Genomic DNA, 23,290 nt, shown 5'->3' with positions numbered 1-23,290 from the left:
TTGGCGGGACATTGCTAATGTCTAAGACACAAATATTTCTATGGTTTACTGCATCTGGCTAAACATTCTGTATTATATTTCTTAGCATATGCCCTTATCCAGTGCAAATTATAATTGTTGCAAGATATCACATTTTTTATATACAATTAGCGATTTATACAGTTGGGTTTTCACTTGCTCAAGTGTACAACAGCAGTGCCCCCCACCTGGGATTGAAACCACGACTTTCTAGTCAGGAATCCAGAGCCCTAACCACTACTCCACACTGTTGCCCAGTGTAGATACTTAGATAGCTAATTGCAAATGTAAAAAATAACTAAACATCAGCTGCACAAGCTGGTTGCTTGCAATGAAAGAAAAGTTCCTGACTATGCTGCCGACGCGCTGTAATTTTGATACAATAGTATAGAAAACGTAAGATCCCATATCTCAGCCATCCAATCACCAATCTTTTTCATAACCATGACAACGCTGCTGAGGTGGGTGGGACGGATATCTTTTTTTTAACCACAAGGATGAGCTTGACTCGCCGCAGCGGATTACAGTCTGATACGGTTTGGCATGAAATGTTTGTAATTGTCAATCGTTCCATAACTGGGTGGGCCCATGAGCAAAATGGGTGGGCCCAGGCCCAAGCGTGGCACCGCCCCTGCGCGGAACACTACATTATTTAAAAAAAAATCTAAAGGCTGGACAAAATCAAAGTTAGCACTTGGAGAACGAGGACGTGAAATCATTCGTGGTAATAAACACAAGAATAATTCCAAGTGAAATCTCGCGGAACCAAAACAAGCCCTTTTCGCCCTTCAAAATGCAGCTCCCGCTTGTTGACTACAAGTGGGTTGAGAAGGGGGAGTGGTTTGCTATCGCCCGACAAATCTACTCAATTCCCGCTATAAATCACATCGCAAGACTTTCGCAGGACCGGATTTTATAGTCAACTTAGAACTACTGGAAAGCTATCGCGTATTAAGCAAATTGTTTAAAAAACTTATTTCTCTTACTGTATGACAGGTTGTGAGAGGGAAGGGATTTGGACCGACCGTCAGGTGCATGCGGGAGCCTGTAGGGCAGGGCTTCCCAACCCTGGTCCTGGGGACCAAATGTATCTTCTGGTTTTCATTCTAACTGAGCTCTCGATTACTTAACTAGACCCTTAATTGAACTAATAATTTGCTTACTTAGACCTTTTTACTTGTTTTCAGCTCTTAAAAAATTGCAAATTTCAAGTTAGATATAATATTTTATAAGTAACTTGAACTCTTCAAGTTTTTAGGAGCTGAGAACAATTAAAAAAAGGTCAAATTAAGCAAATTGCTAGTTCAATTAAGGGTCTAGTTAAGCAATTGAGAGTTCAGTTGGAATGAAAACCTGCAGAAACATGGGGTCCCCAGGACCAGGGTTGGGAAGACCTGCTGTAGGGGGTTCATACTCTCCGTGTATTCCCACGCTGTCAGGCAATGTTTTGCTGACAGGACTCAACTGTGAGGAAATCGGCTGGCGTTCTGTCATTGGCTGGTGGGTGGGACTACACGGAGTGAATGAATGAATCAAAAGGCACTGTTTTGTATACTCTCTGGCTCATACAGGAAACATAGTGGAGCGTGACTTCATGGCAGAATCCTGAAAAACAGAGGCTTTGGAGCAGCGACTCGGAGAGACGGAGTGGCAACTCCAGCGCGAGGCTTACAGACCCGGGGTGCAAGCAAGCCACACGGGTTATTTACTGTCCTACTATTTTTAGTTAGTGACTTTAGCGGGACTGAGCCGTCCCACAGTGTACGAGAGGGTATAGAACAGTGCCTGTTTATCGGGACTCCCACCACTAGAGAGAGCAATGAGCCGCGGTAAAAAAAAACTGCATACTTTATTTTGTAGTTTTTCCTTAAAGTATTTTGTTTTCCTTTTTCCTTTTCACTTATTTTTGCTTTTGGATTACACATCTGTGTGTGTTGTATGAAGACGGCTGCACAATACCATTGTTGGTAGAGTGCCCCGAACTATAACGGAAACACCTGCCAACTGAGCTCACCATAATAAATCTGGGTGCCTGTGCCGGCGTTTCAACTTTGAACTTGGTGTCTGTCTTGTGTTTTTCTACATTTCATGTAAGAGTGTTGGGAACTGCAAATTAAATGTGGAATGGTGCTTTTGGCTGATTTACTTTTGCTGCGCCAGTACCCTGAAAACACATACTCTATTCATGCTGTATAGTCACTGGCAGTTATCGCGCTTCGCTCTAAATTGGCGTGAGGAACTTCCGTTCCTCTCAATTAGAGAAGTCTGATACAATATTGTATCTTGTATTAGAGAAGGTATCTCAGATGGAGGGCAGAGCTCTCCCATGTGGGGACGGCTGCCCCGCCCACTCCCCTGGTAGACACGCCCCTGTCAGCATCACATGTCGCTGACTTGTGGGCTATTTCGATATCTGTTACTGTACTATAATATAGAGTAACCTACATCATCACGGCACATTCTTATTAACCAGATTCTGTAATTGTGCATGGAAAACTGTTTGATGTCCAATAGTCTGTGCTATACGTGTATAGTATAGCCCTGCCTGAATATCTGTTAACTAGTTAACATCTGTTAGCATGATGGTTTCAGTGGTACAGGTATAATTACAATGAAAATTGGTTTGCAGTTAAATATAAATCATTTTTGTTCTTACTCTACCAGCCTTTAAATCAGGTCTGTCAAACTCAGTTCCTGGAGGGCCGTAGTGCCTTCTGGCTTTCATTCCACCTGAGATCTCAGTTACTTAATGGGTCTAATTATTTGATTAATTGGACAAATTTAACATTTCTCTCTAGGTCTCAAAATGTTTTCTAGGTAGTGTACATTGAATTGAGTGTATGCTTAGAAAATAACTATGTCCACAATACATAAGGACATTGAACAACACTGTAACAACAGTATAATGTATGCACAACACAACCCCACACCTCATACCAACAGGGCACAACTCAGAGGTCAACAAGTAACAGGTCTGTGGTTTAATTTACTGATTACAGATGGCCCTCCTCCTACGACACAAAGGAAGAACAAATGTAGTCTTATGTTTGAAGGGTCTTGTGGCTGACTGTCTACAGGTGCAGGAGTGATGCAGTGCACAATGAACAAATACAGAATTGTAATCCAATTGGAAATGTTTTTATTGATTAATCCTGGTCTGGTGACCAAACAATAACTCCAGGCAATACACAACAATGTGTAATGCACTGGAAGTAAATAAATGGGTTACAGTCCCAAATAATAAACACATGTATCTTTCCCACAATGTACAAACACGGTCACCAGTCCTGGGTGCGTGCTGTAGTGCTTGTGGTGGGTGATACAAGTTTATTTGTGACAAAAGTGAAGTGCTGTTCTGGGTTTTGTGCTGGCCCTTGGTGACAGCTCCAGAACGTGATAACCATCTAATAATTATAAACAAACAATTATAGACAAACAAAACAAAACACTCATGGTACTTTTCTCACTGGGGTCTCTCACAGGTCCTTACAATTTAAAGATTTAAACCAAACAAAGGAACAGATTGTGATTCTCCGCCCCCTTTTATCCAGTCACACATGACCCCTTGGTAAACGAGTGCAACCACCTCTCCAATCTGCGACTGCCACGTTGCTTCCCTTCTGGGTCAATGCGTTCTTGCAACGGAGTTTCGCCTTCATCCAGACTGTCCGACTTCCCGACCCTGGGAAATTACTGTAAGACCAGCCCGTCCAAAGAACTCTGTTCTTGCTGTCTAGAGCCCTCACAGGTCGGGAGGGAGATTTACAACCAAGAATCATTGTATTTCTGTCACATATCCCACCGCTCAGACTGGAGCCGAAAGAACACTCTGCTGAATCTATCTTTCCCATTACTCCCCCTGCAAAATAATAATCTGCATTTTGGTGGTCTTTCCCCACACGGTGTACCATGTGGTACATGAAGGATTGTAATGCCAGATACCACTGAGTTATCCGGGCATAGCTATCCTTCATTGTGCTTAATCACTTGAGTTGGGCGTGGTCAGTGACAAGATCAAATGAATGTCCCAGCAGGTAATATCATAAGGAGTGAATAGCCCATTTAATGGTCAAACACTGCTTTTTGACTACGGAGTAGTCGCACTCCCAAGGGAGCATCTTTTTACTGAGATAAAGTATCGGGTGTTCTACTCCATCTACCTTTTGGGACAAGACAGCACCCAAAACCATGTCCGACGCATCAGTGTGAAGGGTGAATCTCTTGGTGATAAGGGTGGGGGCCTGGCACAGTTTATGCTTAATAGTATCAAACGCCCCCTAACACTCAGCTGACCACTTAATTAAATTTGGAGCACTCTTTTTGGTGAGGTCGACTAAAGGGTTAACCACTGTGGCATACTTGGGGATAAGCGGTGGTAATAACCGGCTAATCCCAGTATTAACCTCAACTGAGTCTTGATTTTGGGGATTGCCATGTCGACCAAAGCCTGGATTTTGGTGATCACAGGTCTCACCCTTCCATTTCCCATAAAAAATCCCAAAAATTGAGTTTCTGTCTTGGCAAACGCACTGTGACAGGGTGGCTGTAGCGGCAATGGAGGCGAACACACATGGCCCAACGACCACCTCTCCCCTTAGTCCCAAAGTCCCGGCTAACAGTCCTGACCCAGGAACAGGGGAAGCAAGGTGTCTCCGGGGGCAGCCATGGCGGGATGTAAATACAGAGAGATACAGCACTCTGTATCTCATTGTATGGCGGGCTGGCATTGGCTCTCTGCTGGTCCTGGCTGGGTCTTGGCCAAGGGTGACGTCCTTAATGGTTTTTGCAAAGATTTTCATCCCTTGTTGGTTGAGGTGGACTTCGTCATGCAGGTGTCTGTGCTGGAGGGTGTGGTGATGAGCTACATGCACACTGGGGAGGCAAGCGTAGCTGTTTGAGATCTTCCTGTTAATCTCATCAATACTGTGCTCTGGCACATCTTTTCTCAGCAGCAATGTGGAGAGAATGATTTTGGCTGCAGGGAATCGCTGTGTGGCCAGTTTGACCAGTTGTTCTAGTGATTTGGGCAGATCTTCTGAATGTTGCGGCAGATCATTTGTCCCAGTTTGGATTCTGATGTATTTTGGGGCTACAAACTGTGGCTTTGCTATAATCTGGAAGGTTCTCTCTGTATTGGGGCATCTGATTTTAGTGATTCGCTTTCCCGGAAATAGATGCCTTTCGTCAAGGTAGTGCCCGTTGGAGTCTATGAGAATCACCACGTCAGGCTGGGGGTGTTTGTTGCTGGTTTGGGGGTTTGAAGGTTGAGTCTGTTCTTCAGGGGATGGGGTTGGTGTCTCATGTTCTGCATTGTCTATGTCTGTGTTGGTGTTGGTTGTTGTGTTTCTTCTCTGTTGTTGTGTGGGGTTCATAGCGCTGTTGAGAACGTCCCCTTCTGAGGGCTGGGATTGCAACTTCCCCTTTTGTCTCTACAGCAGCCAATGCTGTCTCTGCCTTTTCAATCTGAGGCTGAATCTGATTCTCACTCCTGGTTGGCACTGTCGTGCTGCATGTGTCTGTTTGTGCCAGCTTTTCTTTCAGACTCTGCAGTTCTCTGTGGAGGCTCCTTGACCTTCTTCATGTCGCTCTTCAGACGATCGTTCTCTAACTGCAGCTCACTCGCTTGTGGTTTCAGTTCAGCCACCACTACCTTATATTCATTTTTTATTTTATTGATTTCGTCTTTTAACTGTTCTATACTTTCTCCTTGGTTTAGTTTGGCTGTGATGGATTCTCTGAATTCAGTAAACTCCCTCTCCAGGTCTGACAGGCAGTCTTTGATGGCTTTCACAGGGCTGAGCATCTTTGGTGACAGACTGGGAGTGAGCTGAGCAGTGTTCCTGGCAGGCTCTGTGCTGGGTGTGGCATCTGCAGCACTACAGTCCGCACCCTGTCTGCCCTGCTGTGTGTAGTCAGTGTGCAGCTTCTCCTTATCAGCCTGTTGCTTCACTGTCAGGAAAGACTGTTCAAAAGTGTCTAGGCTCGCCTCGCAGCCTTGTATCAGCATAGTGCCATTGTGGTAGATATTGCATGTAAACACAGTGATGTCAGGGTCTGTGTCTTCTGTTATCACTAATTGTCTGCCATTGCAGATGCCTTATCTTTTAAAGTGCCTGAATGTGTTTCACAGAGCATAGAATCAGGTGATCGGCTGCTCTGTGAAGAACACCATGTTTGTTTTGGTCCTGGTCTCTCCAGATATGGAGAAGTCTGCCATTAGTGTCTTTGCGCTGTCTTTTAAGAGAGCATTTTTAAAGGTCTTCCTAGCCTGTACAGTCCTCAGCTCTGCTGGGTATCGTATTTCAAAGCTCTCTGGACCCACCTTTGCTAGTGGCAGTTGGTTTGGAATCTTCGATGTCACAGTTTCTGCAGCTGGCCTGCAGGGATCGGGGGTTTCCCTCCTTTTCAAACTGCCATCTTCCGTCTCATGCTTCATTCTTATACAAGATGTATTGTTGTGTTTTTATTTTATTTTTTTTAGTATTTAATACATTTTAAAGTCAGTTTCCTTGACCCTTACTGTAGAGTAGCTGTAGAAAGCAGGCTTACCTCATTTACCGGAAGACAGCTATCCTCCTGCTTTAGTATTTGATTGGGTGTTGATTTGTTTTCTTTCTCCTGTACACGGCACTCTTTTCCTGTTGTCTTATTTGTGATGTCTTCTTAGTTAAAAGTAATAAAATATTCTTCTTTAGATTTTTATGTATAAACTATTATCATTTTATCACATGACACAATAAACAAAATAATAAGTAGTTATAGAATCATCTCTGCTGATCTTTGCTGATCTCTCTCTCTCTCTCTCTCTCTCTCTCTCTCTGTGTTCAGGGTGTCTCAGTGTCTCTGACAGTGTCTCTCTCTCTCTCTCTCTGTTCTCATTCCTTCTCTTGAACACCCACCTTGAGTGCTGAGAGCTGCAGGCTTTTACACAGGTGACCATCTCCTGCTTTAGCAACAAATTAATCACTTAATTAATTCGGGAGATGGCCACCTTCTGCACGATTTTATTAATTATTCCTGGCAGAGGACGAGCACCAATCTCGCCTCTGTCAGCACACATTTTAAATAAAACAAAACAATAACAAACCATACGGCGATTCACCATCATATGAATAAATCATAATACAAAACAAATACAAAATAACACACTGCACAGGGGCGGAGGGGGAGACCTCGTTCTAAAAATAAATCAACAGTAACTGTACAGGGCTCCTCGCCCTGTTACACGAACATTTTCTCAAGTTAGCTGTCAGCCAGGCTACCCTTAGAGACTGAAGGATGGCTGTAATCCTAGCCAAATGCTCTCACCAGGTGGAGCTGTATATCACCACATCATCAATATACACTGCTGCATATTCATGATGTGGATGTAAAACCTGGTCCATCAGTCTCTGGAAGGCAGCGAGTGCACCATGTAGCCCAGATGGCACGGTTTTAAAGTGAAACAGCCCTTCTGGAGTGAAAATGTGGTTTTCTCTCTAGAACTGCGGGTTAAGGGGTTCTGCCAGTATCCCTTTGTCAGGTTCAGAATCAAGATAAACCTTGCCTTTCCCAGTCAAACTAGAATTTCGTCGATCCGAGGCATAGGGTACACATCGAACTTGGCAATAGCGTTTACCTTCCGGAAGTCCACACAGAAGTGACTGATGCTGTCTATATTAGTCTTTCTCTACTAATATATGCATATACCCACAGTCAGAAGGTAGCAAAGGGCCCACAATGTCCATTGCAATGTGTTCAAAAGAAGTGGAAATAATTGGCAGTGGAACTAAAGGGACGGGACGCACTCGACCCGCCGATACTTACTGGCACTCTGGGCATGTGGTTATATATTTCACACATCAGTATGAAGACCTACCCAATAAAATCGCGCCAATATCCGCTCACTTCATGACCTCGGTCTGACAAGATGTGGGAACAAATAATTGTGTTGCTGGCTGTCCTGTGCCCGCGGCTAGATTTACCCTATACAGTAATTGCCCCTTGATACTGAAGTGTGGATATACTAGCGCCCCAGTGCTATCAACATCCTTACCTTCAATAGACCGGACGTGCCCCCAAGCATGCACTAGTGATCGGTCATGATGTTGGCCCCACACTATGTCCGCGCTTGAGTACCACATGTCCAGTATATTGAGAGGGGCTGGAGTAACATTTGCCCTGGATGGCCCAGTAACCTTGCCCTCTCAGTCACACTGCGTTCCGACTCCCTTTGACTGGCATTTGTTACCATCCGAGTGCTCTCCCACCAGACCCCAGCCTTGTCTCAATGATGTTCCCTCCCATTTTGCGGTCCTTCTCTCTTTATTCATTTTTCTAGAATGGAAAATAAGAGAAAACACTTGAAAAGGAAACATGTCACCAATTTGTTCCCTTTTTTCTGCCACGTTTACCTGTGCGGCTGAGCTTTGCATTAATTCTTTGAATTTTGGCCAGTCTCGGCCCAGAATAACTGGGTGTGGCAACCTTTCCATCACCCCTACTACCAGGTGACATTTTAACGGTCCTACCGAATAAATATACTTTTAGTGTTGGGTATGCCGCTGTGACTCCATGGATACAGGAGATGGCCATCTGACCTTGTATGTACAAAACACGGTCACCAGTCCTGGGTGCGTGCTGTAATGCTCGTGATGGGTGATACAAGTTTATTTGTGACAGTAGTGCAGTGCTGTTCCGGGTTTTGTGCAGCTCCGGAAAGTGTTAGCCTTCTAATAATTACAAACAAACAATTATAGACAAACAAAACAAAACACTCACTGTACTTTTATCACTGGGTCCTTACAGTTTAAAGATTCAAACCAAACAAAGGAACAGATTGCGATTCTCAGTCCCATTTTATGCCGTCACACGTGACTGCCTTGGTAAATGAGCGCAACCGCCTCTCCAATCTGCGGCTGCCACGTCGTTTCCCTTCCGGGTTAATGCGTTCTTGTAACGGAGTCTCGCCATCATCCAGACTGGCTGACTTCCCGACCCTGGGAAAGAACTGTCAGGCCAGCCCGTCCAAAGAACTCTGTTCTCGCTGCTTAGAGCCCTCACAGGTCAGGAGGGAGATTTATAACCAAGAATCATTGTATTTCTGTCACAGGTCTCCATAATTTTTATAAGACATTAAGTGTTGTAAGGGATTGGTTGTTGTGCTGCAGTAATGCATTCTTTTGTAGCAACAAGTGGTGAAGGGTGGGGGTGAATTCTGTTTACAGATTTGCATTGTATCACAGTTCCAAACCACAGGGAAAGAGGAAATGTTTACTGTTACTGTGGCAAAGTGGTTGCCGATTATGTACAGGTGCAGAGGTGATGCAGTGCAGGAATAAACGGACAGAGATTTGTAATCCGGTATGGAAAAATATACGTTTTATTTTACTTATAATCCAGGTCTGGTGACCAAATAATAAACTCTGGTTATACACAACAATGCGTAAAACACGGAGAACAGTAACAGGGATTGCAGCAATAAACACAGTATCTCTCCCACAATATACAACCACGGTCACCAGTCCTGGGTGCGTGCTGTAGTGCTCGTGGTGGGTGATACAGTTTAAAGAGTGACAAATAGTGCAGTGCTGTTCCAGGTTCAGTGCTGGCTCTTACCAACAGCTCCAGAACGTGTTAGCTGTCTATAAACACACAAGTAACAATTACAGACAAGACATACAAACACACACTCACAATACTCTTAATACACAGTGCACGGGTCCTTCTGGGTCTATTTCGAAACCAAAATCGAAGGAAAAGATTTACAATACTCCAGCCCCTTTTATGCGGTTATGCATGACCCCTTGGTAAACGATTGCAGTTGATTCTATTGCCTGCAGCTGCTACCTCGTTTACCTTCCAGTCAATACATTCCCGCAGATGAGTCTCGTCTTTTTCCAGGCTAATTGACTTCCCGACCCAGGGAATGAACCAGACCAACCTGTCCAAAGCCTTTCCCTTTCGCTACTTCATCCCCTCACAGGTCGAGAGGGAGATTTACAACCAGAACTCATTATATTTCTGTCACAGTTACAGACAGCCGTTGATTTACAGTGCCTATAGAAAGTCTACACCCCATTTCAAAATGTTCACATTTTGTTGCCTTATAGCCTGGAATTAAAATGCATTAAAATAGTTTTTTTTTTCCATTTAGCTAAACATCTTACCCCACAACTTCCAAGTGAAAAAAATATTCTAGAAATTTGTAGAAAATTTATTAAAAATAAAAACTGAAATAACTTGGTTGGATATGTGTCCACCCCCCTTAAATTCTAAATTAGCTCAGGTGTAATCAATCGCCTTCAAAATCACACATCAAGTTAAGTGGCCTCCACCTGTGTTAAATTGTAGTGATTCACATGATTTCAGGATAAATTCAGCAGTTCATGTAGGTTCCCTCTGCTGGGTAGTGCATTTCAAAGCAAAGTTCCACCATGAGCACCAAGGCGCTTTCAAAAGAACTCCGGGACAAAGTTGTTGTAAGGCACAGATCAGGGGATGGGTATAAAAAAATATCAAAGGCCTTGAATATCCCTTGGAGCACGAGGTGCTTATTAAGAAGTGGAAGGCGTATGGCACCACCAAGACCCTGCCTAGATCAGGCCGTCCCTCCAAACTGGATGACCGAGCAAAAAGGAGACTGATCAGAGAGGCTACCAAGAGGCCAATGGCAACTTTGCAAGAGCTACAGGCTTTTATGGCCAAGACTGGTCAAAGTGTGCATGTGACAACAATATCCCAAGCACTCCACAAATCTGGCTTGTATGGTAGGGTGGCAAGAAGGAAGCTGTTACTCAAGAAAGTCCACCTTGAATCCCGTTTGAAGTATGCAAAAAAACACTCAGGAGATTCTATAGACATGTGGCAGAAAGTTTTGTGATCTGACGAAATTGAACTTTTTGGACTAAATGCAAAGCGCTATGTTTGGTGCAAACCCAACACAGCGCATCACCCAAAGAACACCATCCCTACTGTGAAGCATGGTGGTGGCAGCATCATGTTATGGGGATGTTTCTCATCGGCAGGGACTGGGGCACTTGTCAGGATAGAAAGGAAAATGAATGGAGCAAAGTACAGACAAGTCTTTGAGGAAAACCTGCTGCCCTCTGCAAGAAAGCTGAAACTGGGATGGAAGTTCACCTTTCAGCATGACAACGACTCAAAGCACACAGCCAAAGCTGCACTGGAGTGGCTAAGGAACAAAAAGGTAAATGTCCTTGGGTGGCCCAGTCAGAGCCCCAACCTAAATCCAATCGAAAATTTGTGGCATGATTTCAAGATTGCTGTCCATCAACGCTCCCCAAGGAACTTGACAGAGCTTGAACAGTTTTGTAAAGAAGAATGGTCAAATATTGCCAAATCTAGGTGTGCAAAGTTGGTAGAGACCTATCCCAACAGACTCACAGCTGTAATTGCTGCCAAAGGTGCTTCCACCAAGTATTAACTCGGGGGTGGAGACTTATCCAATTATGATCTTTCAGTTTTGTATTTTTAATATGTAATTTTTTTCTCAATAAAACGTAGATAAGTGGAAAAAATCCTCATTTAAATGCATGAAACTCTGAGACACTGACACAACAAAATGTAAAAAAAGTTCAAGGGGGTGTAGATGACGGAATGTGGTGTAAATAATTGACAGACCAGTCCAGTTTCCCAAAAACAAGCACCCGGTTTTATTTTACAACAAAACAAGGAACCGGAAGGCACCAAAAATTAGGGGAATTAAACAATAGGGAAGCCGGGGTACACAGCGATGTGTAACCCGACAAAAATAAAGAGAATGAGGGGGTTGCAGTCCCAAACAAGGAGAAACAAAACAAAACAGTCCGTCTTTTCCAAATCCGGGAAGGGAAAAACAAGGGGGTAATAAATCCGGCACTTCCGGGTTCTCGCTCCTCCGGCGTATTCCCGGAGCATCCCGTTAGTGCTCTAAAAACACACAAAAGGTAGAAGGGGTTAGCAGGTATGCACACACAAAAACGACCTGTCTCCTTATTCCCCTTTCTCTATTTATTTCCCTGCTCATCTCTCTCTTTCTCTCGCTCGCTCGCTATCTCTCTCTCACACACTGTACCTTGCCAGAAGGAACAGAACCCTGGGCCACGCCCCCTTTTATACGCTCCATCCCGTCCCCATTGGTCAGCGAGGGCAACCGCCGTTGACCAATACACGATTGCCACAACGCTTCCCGTCTGGGTCGATGATGTTGCACACCGTGGTTCCACCCCCGTCCCAAGTGGCCGACTTCCACCTTTTCTGGGGATATCTGCTCCTCCTCCCTGGCACCCTGACCGGTCGGGAGGGAGATCTAAAACAAGAGTTCATTCTCTCTTTGTCACACACCTTACAGAGCTTGTCGTAGGATCATTAAAAGGGACTGGCACGCTTTTATTGGTTGAATAGATCTGTCCCGCTTCTGATACATTTAAGTGTGTACCTGTTAGAGAGTCATTAACAGATTGCCTGTGAAGTGTTATCTCTCCATATCTGCTTGAATAAAAGTGCCTTCTTTATCATTGACTCTTGGAGATTGATTTCATTTTTTGTCCCTACATGGTCACTTACCTATTCATTAAGGGGCCTCTTCTGACTCAGCGCTAACGTGGAATACCTATTCATTAGGAGCCTCTTCTGACTCAGTGCTAACGTGATATACCTATTCATTAAGGGGCCTCTTCTGACTCAGCGCTAACGTGATATACCTATTCATTAAGGGGCCTCTTCTGACTCAGCGCTAATGTGATATACCTATTCATTAAGGGGCCTCTTCTGACTCAGCGCTAACGTGATATACCTATTCATTAAGGGGCCTCTTCTGACTCAGCGCTAACGTGATATACCTATTCATTAAGGGGTCTCTTCTGACTCGGCGCTAACATGATATACCTACACTGGCTACATGCTTTTATCTTACGCATGTTCTCACACAGAAATCTCACCAGTGTATATGACTGTGGGTGTGGCCTGTGGCTCTGCACACTCCTTATTATAAATATAGCAAGTTTGTGGTCATGCCTCTGTATGGCCAAGTAAAAGATGCTCAGAGTATGTGTTTGACCAGCATCACTCACAGAATTAAACTTATTGAAAAGATAATGCTGATTGTAATCTTAATAATCTTGTTATTGTTCCGATCACCACTCCAAAATCCTCCTCAGTTGACTGCGCTACTCTACTCATGGCCTTATTGAGAGGAACAGAAGTTCCTCGTACAAATTAGAAAAACGTGTCGGAAAGTGCAGAGACTCTCTATACAGCTCCAAGAGTTTTGCTGTTTTCACCATGTTGCAGCGGCAAAACTAAATCACTTAGAATTACCATCTGTACCAGTATCAAATATCAAATGTGAAAAAAACATAAATACCTCTTACACAATGAGATATAAGTCATCAAACTGTCAAGTGTTATTTAATCTGTAGTATTTTTTATTTAATTATATCCTGATGCAACTATCACTGACACTGTTATCTGCTCCATTACTTAATTGTATTTTGTCATATACTTGTACTTGCTAGAACCAAAGTCATTGTATTTTATCTTGCTCTTAATTGTATTAATACTTGTACTGTGATTCTTGAAATGTATTTGTTTATGACTGTAAGTCACCCTGGATAAGGGTGTCTGCTAAGAAATAAATAATAATAATAATAATAATAATAATAATAATAATAATAATAATAACAACAACAACTAAGGAAAAATTGTTATTCTCCTTCTTCCTCTTCCGTTTACTTTTTAAGGGTGTGTAGCGACTTTTCAAACAGAAAAGCTAAATAACTGGACATCTGCCAATCATGTGATATCAAATGTTGGTCAACATCAAAATAAACCAGGGAATGCAAGCAGTTTGATATCCACACCATTTCTATTTAACAATTCATTTATATTTTAACACTAGAACCGCCAAGCGGGTCAATTTGGCCATGTGACAGGAATGGCTGTGTGGTGACGTCAGGCCAGATGCAGGAAGAAAACAAAGAAGCAAGTACTGCAGGGCAAAAGACGCAGCATGCGCCTTTTATTTAAACAAAAATAAAATATTTTAACAAAAACACTTTGCTGACATAGCGAAATAAAAGGTTTTAACAAAAACAAATTACAAACACAAAATACAATACAATTCTACTTCAAACTGGGCAGTTGCTGTCCTTGTTCCTAGAATGGTTGATTTTTCTTTTGATTTCCTTTCTCCTCTTGCTCTCCCGTACTCTCCTCTGTACTCCCACCCAGAGCAGGGAGAACTGCAGGCTTTTATATTAGTAACCGAGGGATTACCTAGCTATCAATTATCTGATAATCCCTCGGTCACATTCTGCATGGGCTTTCCAATTACTATTGGCAGAGGACAAGCTGCCGGCCTCGCCTCTGCCAGAACACATTGAAACAATAACAAAACAAAAACGCATGGCTACACCGTCATATTTAAAAATACATAAATTATAATAAAACAAAACAGATACAAACTAACACACACTAAACACAGGGGCGGAGGGTGTGATGAGTCAAAGGGGTCTCTGTCTGTAATTCAGCCTCCCGACAGTAGAAGGCAGCAAACCAACTTGGGACTTCCCTTACCAAGGTCTTGTGACCATGCCGAAAGACATCTTTATGAGGGGTGTCACCTTGGTGAGGGGCGGAAGTGCGAATATGTAAATTCTGGCCACTGGAGTCAAGTGAGTTGTAAGGACACTTGTCAGTTTGGGATTGGTGTTCCGCTGACTACAGGGGTGGGGCTTTGCATACTAAAGGGAACGTACTACTGTGTTCGGGGTTGGTCCTAGAAAATATAGGGGGGGTAAATAGGTGGAGGGAGAGATGAAGGGTTTTGGCTTGTTTTGGTTTCGTTTTGTTTGCACGGGGGTGGAAAACTTCACTAATATTTTCTTTTTTTGTTTTATCCCCTTTTTATGTTCGGAATCACCGTGAAGAAGACTAAGGACGTTTCCAATTCCCTTCTTTCTGACCATTACTCCAGCATCCCCTCCCTCAAGCCATTCTTTTTTTTTGTTTTGTTTTACTTATTTCGTGTAGCGAATAATATTAATAAAACTTTTTATTTGGTAACACGCAAATTACTGTCTGGACATTCCATTGTTACTCACACGCCTCACACATGGTGTCATTGTGGGAAATGGATCCAGCTACAGTTTTGGCAATGTTTAGGGAGCAGGAGGAGGAGCGAGAGGAGAGAGAGACATGGCGCCAGGAACAGCTTGCCCAGTTCTTTGGACAGCTGGTGGAGAAGCTCTCAACACCTCCATCAACATCAGAGACAGCAGTTGCCCGGATGTTTGCAGCACAACCGAAGCGGTGTCTCTCCCTCCGCCTATGTTTTCTAGGACCAACCCCGAACACAGTAGCACGTTCCCTTTAGTATGCAAAGCCCCACCCCTGTAGTCAGCGGAACACCAATCCCAAACTGACAAGTGTCCTTACAACTCACTTGACTCCAGTGGCCAGAATTTACATACTCGTACTTCCGCCCCTCACCAAGGTGACGCCCCTCATAAAGATGACTTTCGCCATGGTCACGAGACCTTGGTAAGGGAAGACCCGAGTTGGTTTGCTGCCTTCTACTGTCGGGAGGCTAAATTACAGACCGAGACCCCTTTGACTCATCACAGAGGGGTACCCTGTTCTAAAATAAATAAACAAAATAAAAACAAAACAATAACATGGCGGACGGCACCTCGCTCGTCCTCCATATACAAAAACAAATATTTTATGGCAAGTTTGAAATCAGTAACTTCATCCGTTCTCCAGAAGAATATTTTGAAAGTTTTTTTTTTCCAAAAAATGCATCAGGTGGCCATCTTGGTTCACGCACAATTGTACTGATACAGGCATGATGGTTTTCAGGTTTGGAGTTAATCAAGTAATCCATTTTTAAAATGAAGCAGTTTTAAAATTAAGAAGAATATGTAGGTCATGTTTAACAAAAGAACACCATTTTAACCTAATTGAATTCCATTGTCCCCAGGATGATGCCTACCAGGTTTAGAGTTAGTTGGTTAAACAGTTTGCAAATAGAAGAAATTTTATGTTTGGCACGAGTTTTGGTGAATTTGGTGGTAGCCATTTTGATATTAAAATCTATCGCAGCAACTTCTGCTTCACAAACTTGAAGTAGGTTTGGTTGCTGATGACGTATGAGTTTCAGATCAATCGGTTCACCACTTCCCAAGAAGAAGATTTTGAAAGGTTTTTAAAGGAAATGCATCAGGCAGCCATCTTGCTTAATGCACAAACATTTTTGAAAAAGTAAATTGTATTGACAAAGAAATAATGCTTGTCAACTTTGGAGTTAATCAACTAAACTGTGTTCAACTGAAGCGGTTTTAAATTTAAGAACAAAATGTAGGTCTGACAGCCATCTTGTTTTATGAAAGAACACCAGTTTTCTATATTTGAATTCCCTTGTCCCCAGGATGATGCCTACCAAGTTAGGAGTTAGTTGGTTAACACTAGAACTGCCATGCAGCTCAGTTGGACCCATTTTGCATTTAAAATGTTAATTACTCTTTCATTGTAAATCGTATGTGTATGTCCGTTTTTGACTTTTCCTAAATATATGAATTAAATTTCCTGATGCCATTTGATAGCCAGAATCGCAAAAATGATAACATTATAAACAGTTCTACCTAGAACTGCCACGTGGGTCAATGTGACCCATGCATTACAATACATGTCTTTTTTTTTAATATAAGATATTCTATTTTCTTTTTTTTTAAATGCAGCAAACAAGACATGCCTCCTCCTCCTGGCACAAATGTTTTTTTTTTTTTTTTTTAATTTTTTATTTCAAGCCTTTATTTGTTTGTAGACTGACTATGAGACAGAGATTGCTATGATTGTGGATTTGTCAAGATACAACCTCAGTGAAAGCCTAGTTGCTTATTTTTCAAAGTACCTGGAGACAACAATCCTTTGTTTTGTTCCACAAATGCAACTGGGAATCTATCAGAAGGAAATATTTAATCTTGAAAGTAGTCATTTTGATTGGAATACGACAAACTGAAATGACAGATAGGATAACAACTTATGTACCTAATATGAAACGTATGTTATATATTCTTTTTTTTAGATTACTTTTAGGAAGTAAAACATTTTGGCTTTACAGGTTTGTATGTACCAGTTTACACAATAGTGTTCAATGGAACTGCGTCTGTGTTTACAACACAGCTCCTGGATGCAGGCACAGTCAGCTGGCAGATGCGTACGCTCCTCCACAGAGTACAATGCAGCCGTCATACCAGAAGTAGTGTTATATTTTCTTTTTATGTAGTATTGGAAATGATGATTTCTGTTTTATAGTTTTGTGGTATACATATACCTGTTTACACCTGTACACGAGTATATGTACATACCTGTTTCTTTTGAAATGTGTATTTTAATAAATAAATAATAATAATATTATATTTGTTCACTGAAATTGTGCTGTATATGTGCTCATTTTAAAAATAAAGCCTTTTATGTTTCATTTTCCATTCCATGATGTTCATGAATAAAACTTTTCAGTTGTATCTGATAGTATGTCTTTCATTTTCATAACAAAGCAGTTTAAAAATGTATCGGTCAAAGTGACCCATGTGGCAGTTCTAGGTAGTTAGAAATCCGTCGGATATTTTCAAACAGGAAATAGAACATTTCTAGAATCGAGCAGAACCTTCAGGTTTTCAGCGAAAGCATTGATGTAAACTTAAAAAATGAACGCATTTTAACAACAGTGTAGTGGTGCAGCGGGCTGCGGCAGTGTGCTCTTCAAGGACAATCATGTTATTTTTTTTTGTGCAATATGTCCTTCACAAAGACAAATCTGCCCGATTCCAGCCTTGCTGAAGCACCCCCAGATGAGTCCAATTTTCAGCTTTGCCCAACACCTGGTCGTCTAATGGTTAGATGGAGACCTGGAGAGGCCTACAAGCCACAATGTCTCGCACCCACTGTGAAATGTGGTGGAGGATCGGTGATGATCTGGGGGTGCTTCAGCAAGGCTGGAAACGGGCAGCTTTGGCATGAATCAAGCCAAGTACAAGGTTGTCCTGGAAGAAAACTTGCTTCCTTCTGCTCTGACAATGTTCCCCAACTCTGAGGATTGGTTTTTCCAGCAGGACAATGCTCCATGCCACACAGCCAGGTCAATCAAGGTGTGGATGGAGGACCACCAGATCAAGACCCTGTCATGGCCAGCCCAATCTCCAGACCTGAACCCCATTGAAAACCTCTGGAATGTGATCAAGAGGAAGATGGATGGTCACAAGCCATCAAACAAAGCCGAGCTGCTTGAATTTTTGCGCCAGGAGTGGCATAAAGTCACCCAACATCAATGTGAAAGACTGGTGGAGAGCATGCCAAGACGCATGAAAGCTGTGCTTGAAAATCAGGGTTATTCCACCAAATATTGATTTCTGAACTCTTCCTAAGTTAAAACATTAGTATTGTGTTGTTTAAAAATGAATATGAACTTATTTTCTTTGCATTATTCGAGGTCTGACAACACTGCATCTTTTTTGTTATTTTCTGCAAATAAATGCTCTAAATGACAATATTTTTATTTGGAATTTGGGAGAAATGTTGTCAGTAGTTTATAGAATAAAACAAAAATGTTCATTTTGCCCAAATACATACCTATAAATAGTAAAACCAGAGAAACTGATAATTTTGCAGTGGTCTCTTAATTTTTTCCAGAGCTGTATATATATATATATATATATATATATATATATATATATATATATATATATATATATATATATAGTTAATTCATGCAATGTTCGACATAACTTAAAATATCCAACTCTTTTTGCCCTGATCAGGACTAATCTTGGACTACCTTACCAGAGTTAAAATTAGGTAGTTCAAGATTAATGCCTGAGCAACTAGCCATTTAAGAGCTAAATATCATTCAAAAACGCTGATTAGACAATTAGTTCAATTGAGGGTTTAATGAAGTAATTCAGAGCTCAGTTGGATCAAAAACAAGCAGACAGTGGAGCCCCAGGACCAAGACTGAGAAACACTGTTTTATGTAACATGCTTCTGATATTGGTACATACCTGGAAATTACTATTAACTACGTGACTACTGTGCTTATGTTGCCATTATATAAACTATACTCATTCTATGTCACCTTGGTAAAGGCCTGTGCCAAATTCATGATAATATTTGTTAATTGAGCAATTTATTATGTGCCAAAGTATTTGAAATACATTTAGCATTTGTAACATATTTACATTTGTATTTAGTTTGGTTGTACATACATGACATTTGCATTTGCATTGAGCAAATTCCAATTTTCAAATACATGCAGTCATTTACATTAAAATGTAAATGCATTTGACCCAATGTCTGTTTGTATCACATTATGCTTATGGATACTCATACAATGATATTAAGGATTATAATTTCTTTCCTACAGGGGCTTATACCCAGCCAGAAATACTAGAACCATCATGTCTTTCACCAGAAAACAACAAAGACAATGACGTGAATACCACTTGAACCACCAAAAGGATATGGATCCCAACCACAATATCAGCAATCTCGAGACCGATTACAGCACATTGAGAGTTACTATCGTGCAACTGTCCATGTAGCATCTCCTACCAATCACAGACCGTTAAGAGTTATTATCGCACAACTGTCAATGTAACATGTTCAGAACAGATTCCACCCATTCAGGAATACCATCGCACAACTATCCAAGTAAGATATCCAGAGCGAATACAGCACATTCAGGAATGTCATCGCACAACTGTCTGTAACACATTCCAGCAGGATCAGCATCGCAATGAACCACAAGCCGGAGCCCAACAGAACCAGGAATAACGTCATTGGGACGAACAACTAAACAGACAAACTCAACAACACAAACAGCCAGATTAGTATTACTTGGAGACACAGCACAAAACACAACAGCAGAAACCACAACTTTATCAAGAACCAGAGCCGCAGAACTTTCTATTCCAGCACAACACCAATCATGCCCCAATACAACACCACACCAGTCATGCCCCAGTGTTTAAAACAGAATAGCAAGGAATTTACAAACCACAGCCAGACCGAAAACAACAATTGCAGGAACATTGCCAAAATAACCCAGAACCAAAACAATGAAAACAATTACATCCCAACCATCAGGACACACATATCCAAACACAAAGGCAACAAAAACAGCTTCTAGCAGAGGCAAAGAGACTTCAGGAGCATGAAAGCTACCATAAAAACTTAGAGACAAACCGACTTCAACAGCAGGAACATTACCAACAAAACACAGCGGCAAAGCGACTTCAACAGCGGGAACGTTACCAACAAAAATTAGAGGCAAAGCGACTTCGGGATCATGAAACCTACAAACATCAAAAACCAAAAAAGAAACAGTGGAAAGACAAAGCATGCTGCAAATCCTGCTTTACAAACAACTGCAAAGAAAAGACAATACCATCAGAACCCAAACAGAAAAACACTTTGTACAGACCATATTATGCTGACAAATATATCCTTGCAAGAGCTAAAAGAAGACACAACTACAACATTTGCTACAAAGTGAAACAATTAGTAAACACATACAAAAGGAAAAACATTTTAAGACTCCAACACCAAAAACAATACTACGTCACACAACTAGTGAAAAACTTAAAAGGCAGGAGTCGTGCTTCAGAACTCAAGACAGCAACATATCTTGTTGACCTTTCTATTAAGGTCTTTTTGAAAATGCAGAACAACCTACGTCGTCTCTTTACTGCACTACAAAACAGCACATGTGTCTTTCTTAAACAAATTCTCGCACAGGACAATGTCTCCCAACAAGCTTTATTCATTATTCATTGAAGTAAAAAAAAGAAGTGATATCTATAACAAAAACATTGTCAATGTAAAAAAGAAAACAAGTTAGAAAAGAGCAACAGCCGTTTAAAGGGGTGATATCAAACACAAAAGCCCAAGTAAGGAGAAGCAATTAGGCCAATCTTGTCAAGCATCACGCAAACAGGTACAATTGGAAAGGTGCTGGGGCCCAAGATTCACACAATTCTTGCTTGTAACTTGGCGCCTTTTTTTGATCGCTTCGCTCCACTTTATCGCTCCACTTGAAATGCTCTTTGTATGACTTGAAGTGACTGAGACACACACACACTGAGACACACTCACACACACACACTGAGGCACACACTCACTTAGACACACTCGCACACACTGAGGCTGTGTGTTGTAGTGTGTGTGTTTCTCAGTGTGTGTGTGTGTGTCAGTGTGTGTGTGTGTCTCAGTGTGTGTGTCTCAGTGTGTGTGTGTCTCAGTGTGTGTCTCAGTGTGTGAGTGTGTGTCTGAGTGTGTGTGAGTGTGTCTCAGTGTGTATGTGTGTGTCTCAATGTGTGTGTGTGTGTGTGCCTCAGTGTGTGTGTGTGTCTGTGTGTGTGTCTCAGTGTGTGTGTGTGTGTCTCAGTCACTTCAAGTCATACAAAGCGCATTTTAAGAGGAGTGATAAAGTGAAGCGAAGCGATCAAAAAAAGGCACCAAGTTAGAAGCAAGAATTGTTTGAATCTTGGGCCCCAGCACCTTTCCAATTGTGCCTATTTGCTTGAAACTTGACAAGATTGGCCTAATTGCTTCTGCTAACTTGGGCTTTTGTGTTTGATATCACCCATTTAAACGGCTGTTGCGTTTTTCTAACTTGTTGACAATGTTTTTGTTATAGATGTTATATTCAGTCCAGATCTGGATGCTAAACGTTAAAAGGTTAAAAGCTGACCCTGTGTCCAAATCTGTATCAAAATCCTGAGTCCATGTTAAAGGATCAGTTGAACTTCTTTTCAGTGCCTGTGGTAATTAGCATTTCTTGAAACCAGGTGTTTCTCTGAGTTTATTTAAACCCTGACATTGAATGGTGTAGATCAAGGGTCTCCAACTCTGGTCCTGGAGAGCTACTGGGTCTTCAGGTTTTCATTTCAACTGAGCTCAAAGTTACTTCATTGCACCAATTATTGGCTTAATTAGTCAGATTAACAAGTGTTCCAGATCTTTAGCCATTGATGATGTAAAGACACTCAGAAAACCTGCAGGATAGAGGCTCTCCGGGAGCAGGGTTGGAGATCCCTGGTGTAGATTGATCTGGTGCAGATTGATGTTCATTGAACTGTTCTAGACTGCACTTTTTAATAACTTATATATTTATATTCTATCAATTTGAAAAGCAACACAAAATGCAGGACCATTGTGTAGTTATATGTGCCTTATAATGGAATTGAACATAATGTAGCCTGTTCACTGAGTATTATTATTATTATTATTATTATTATTATTATTATTATTATTATTATTATTATTTTATTTATTTCTTAGCAGACGCCCCTATCCAGGGCGACTTACAATTGTTACAAAATATCACATTACAGATAAGAGCAGATCTAAATACAATAAAGTTAGTATTAAAAGGAACCAATTCAAATAAGAACAAATACAGTAAATAATTGCGTTTGAGAGCGATTTTGACTAACAGCATTTAACCGTACAGTAAAAAATGTGCTTATAAGAGTAAATTCCATTATGAGCAAGTAGTCAGTGCAATAAATGGATAAGAACAATTTCAAATAAGAGCAATTACAAAAACCGTGAATACGGGAGTAAAATCAAGTACAGATAAAGAAAATAGTAAGAATTGAGAGCAGTAGCAGAATACAGCAAACCAAACCTGGAGCTTACATTCACCGAGACTTGTTATGCATTCAATGTGTTTTGTTTTTGTTTTGTTTGTTTGTTAAACAAAGAAATTAAGTCAACTTTCCTCTTCCTTTCTGAACACACAGACTCACAATCACATCTTTTAATCAGCTACAAATCAAAGGGAACTGCTAGTCTGCAGCACTATACACATTACAATTCATTATTATAGTGTTTTAAAATGAACATTACAAAGTTTAGGTTGTAAACCCAACAGATTTCTAACCTGTACTTTGGAAGCAGGAGCTGGAGCTAGGAAGATGTCAGCGCAGTCCGAGTGTGCAGAGCCGAGTAAAATGTTATACTGTTAAACAAGGGAGTGGTGCGGCAGAGGAAGATAACCGTGGTATTTGGGCGTGTAAATTTACTCAGGCTACACCAGATTAAGAACTTCGTTTTCTAAGAAATCACGTGGATAAATGGAAATGCCACATTCAGTACAGATATATTATTAAACATTTGGCGAAACACAAGTGGTTTGCAAAGAACCGTTGCAGTATTGTTATACAAACTATATAAATACATTCACAGTGACTAACACATCGGATCCGTGAGTGATCATAGAAAATAGAAGTAA

At 41.5% G+C, this 23,290-nt stretch overlaps 1 protein-coding gene across 3 annotated transcripts in view; it reads right to left on the bottom strand.

Annotated features, from left to right (window-relative positions):
• The window catches only part of LOC131705222 (uncharacterized), a 56,596-nt gene extending 33,580 nt beyond the window's left edge, over window positions 1-23,016 (bottom strand). For all 3 annotated transcript variants that reach the window (XM_059007553.1, XM_059007554.1, XM_059007555.1), the window contains exon 1: window positions 22,940-23,016. The gene's annotated coding sequence lies outside the window, so the exon portion shown is untranslated. The remainder of the gene's footprint in view (window positions 1-22,939) is intronic.
• Between the last annotated feature and the right edge of the window lie 274 nt (window positions 23,017-23,290).

This window comes from Acipenser ruthenus, chromosome 35 (assembly GCF_902713425.1).
Source record: "Acipenser ruthenus chromosome 35, fAciRut3.2 maternal haplotype, whole genome shotgun sequence".
Lineage (NCBI taxonomy): Eukaryota > Metazoa > Chordata > Actinopteri > Acipenseriformes > Acipenseridae > Acipenser > Acipenser ruthenus.
The sequence above is the reverse complement of the archived record's forward strand: the minus strand, read 5'-3'. Positions and strand labels throughout refer to the sequence as shown.